The sequence below is a fragment of the Branchiostoma belcheri genome, unplaced genomic scaffold (assembly GCF_001625305.1).
Source record: "Branchiostoma belcheri isolate BF01 breed outbred unplaced genomic scaffold, Haploidv18h27 scaffold90, whole genome shotgun sequence".
Lineage (NCBI taxonomy): Eukaryota > Metazoa > Chordata > Leptocardii > Amphioxiformes > Branchiostomatidae > Branchiostoma > Branchiostoma belcheri.
The window spans coordinates 637,426-640,154 of NW_017804576.1; the positions used below are offsets into that span (position 1 = coordinate 637,426).

The 2,729-nt window shown below is 41.2% G+C and overlaps 1 protein-coding gene across 1 annotated transcript in view; it reads left to right on the top strand.

Annotated features, from left to right (window-relative positions):
- LOC109487966 (ATP-binding cassette sub-family D member 4-like) overlaps positions 1-2,729 on the top strand; it is a 25,926-nt gene that overhangs the window by 5,698 nt on the left and 17,499 nt on the right. The gene's annotated exons all lie outside the window — the stretch shown is intronic.

Consider the following 2,729-nt stretch of genomic DNA (forward strand, 5'->3'; position numbering starts at 1 on the left):
ATTTATGCCGTCTTCGGCGAGATTTTGAACCCGGAAGTATGCAAAGGTCGCATTCGGCTTTGTAGGCCCACGGCGCGGTCACAGGTTTCTGTCTGTGTTTGCAGAACAAGTGGTGATCTACCAGACCGGCCTGATTCCCAGCCAGTTTGTGAAGATTCTGGCAGCCGAGAATCCTCAGAAGTCAGAGTTCATGACCAGACTGTGGCTGTCCCTCATCATTATTGGGCTCAACTCAACTGTAAGAAGGTTTACATTAGGCCATGTTGATTTAATTATATGGATGACATCCTCCGGGAGCCCCAAAACTGATGCGCGCGTGCGAATAAAAAAAAAGTTTTGGCAAAAAAAAAAGGTTCTTTTCGTTATGAAATCTACGTGGTCATGAGGGTTGAGCAAATGGCACAGAATATGGTTTGGCAAATAATCTAGTCTTCAAGTTCATTTCTTTACAATTTCGTTTTTTTCGTTTGATTTTGGCATTCTACGACATTGGTATAGTTTTTATTAATTTTTTTGTAACTTATGGTATATTTTTGCTCATTTTGCAACTGTTTTGTACGATTTACAGTATGGTTGAAAACTTTTACACCCCAGGAGGGAGACCAAAAAAACCCCGTAAAAGTAGAAAGACGTATTAAAAACGCGAAAATACTGCCAAAATATCGAGCGACGTCGGACCCTACCTCTGCTTGGAGAGTACGGCCAGGGCAGTATCCAGTTATCATTCATTTGGCTGGCGTGTAGGAAAGATACCAGTACAAAGACTGAATAAAACCCAATGAAAACACCTAAAAACATAAGCCCATAAACCCCAAATCTCTGCTTGGAGAGTCTCCGTCTGCTACAAGTCTCAGTCTGCTATGTGATGTAAAAAATAAGAGTTCTTCTTTGTTTTTCCCCGTCAGTTGAAAAGCCTGAATGGTTACATCAGTAGCCTGATGTATGTGAAGTGGCGGCGGCTGATCTGCCACAGACTCCATCAGAAGTACTTTCAGGACACCGTGTACTACCAGCTTAACGTACTGCAAGGGAACATGGACAATCCGTAAGGACCCTTTTGTTTGTTTGTTTGTTTGTTTGTTTTGCATCTCTGAGCCGAAGTACTTCCAGGACACGGTGTACTACCAGCTTAACGTACTGCAAGGGGACATGGACAATCCGTAAGGACCCTTTTGTTTGTTTGTTTGTTTGTTTGTTTGTTTTGCATCTCTGAGCCGAAGTACTTCCAGGACACGGTGTACTACCAGCTTAACGTACTGCAAGGGAACATGGACAATCCGTAAGGACCCTTCTGTTTGTTTGTTTTCTGTTTTGCATAAACAGTAAATCACCTTTATTTGATGCATTTACTGTTATGACCTATGAAGCAAAAAAAGAAATAATGGCAGTGGCTTCTGAACAGTTTTCTTGGCATGATCTATACTTCCCTGGATTGTAGTGCAGGTAAAATTTGTCTGGTCCAGGTTTTCAATATTACCTACAGCGGTACAGGTATGCAGAAAAAAGTAACAACATAACAATTGTTGTGAAAGTTGATTGATATTTCTTGTTGTTGTTGTTGTTGCTTTTCTGTCCAGGGACCAAAGAATCAGCCAGGATGTGGAGAGGTTCTGTAAACAGTTCAGCCTGATGATAGCTGTGATTGTCATATCTCCCTTCACCATAGGATATTACACGTATCAGTGTTACATAAGGTTGGTGTTTAGCATCAAGCCTACATGTCCACATAAGTACACATTGTTTTGCCAAATGAATTGCATGTGATTCACTGCTTCTTCGATGTTTTCCTTATAATGTTTTACATTCAAAAATGTAAATCATTTGTCAATAGAAGAATATCTCAAAGTCCAGGGATGGGACAGGACTATTTTCATCTAACGGAGTGTTAGGATATAGAGAAGACAACTATAGCAAGGACTCTGAACAATTTGTCTCAGCCTGTGTGTGATACAGTGGCAAGGCAGTATCCATTGGCCAGAGGATTGTCCATTACCTTCTCCTCCATTGTTTAAACTGTCAAAAATAACTGTTGGTGCAGTGACCCATAGATAGACTTTCTGTTACAGTTACAGCTAGCTGGCTCACAAGGAGGGCAAGAGCCTAGCATGGTGGTCACGGCAATAAACTAGTTGGCAAGTACATTTTGATTAGGCAATGACTAGGTGTTAATAGCCTTTGAACTTTTCGACTGCTGGCAGATCTTCAGTGGCTAATGGACGCTCCTCTGGCCAATGGATACTGCCCTGCCACCGTTTGATCTGCTTGAAGCTCCGAACATTATTATATTTCAGTCCATACCATGGTATGGATGAAATATATTGTGTTCTCTGATGTTTCTTCTCCTTCTTCTTCTCCTTCTCCTGCCACACAGTCAAAGGGATTCAACTCCGCCATCATTCAGCCAAATGACTTGAAATTTGGCATGGAGGTAGAGTGAGCCAATACCCCCAGGCGTTTTTTTTCATTTTTTTGATACATGCCTTTGAAAAATTTTTATGAAGGTTTTTTGGGGCATTTTTCGCCAAAAAATGGATTTTTGGATCCTGAGCCCTGGTTTTACAACCAAATGATCTGAAATTCGGTATAAGGGTACCTTGAACATGTGTCTACAGAATAGCAGTCACATATTTGGCATACACCACTTCCAAATGACTCATTTGGGGGACTTTAATGGCTATTTTCAGCAAAAAAGGGCCAAAAGTGCTATACCCGTTCCATGTTCTATCTAA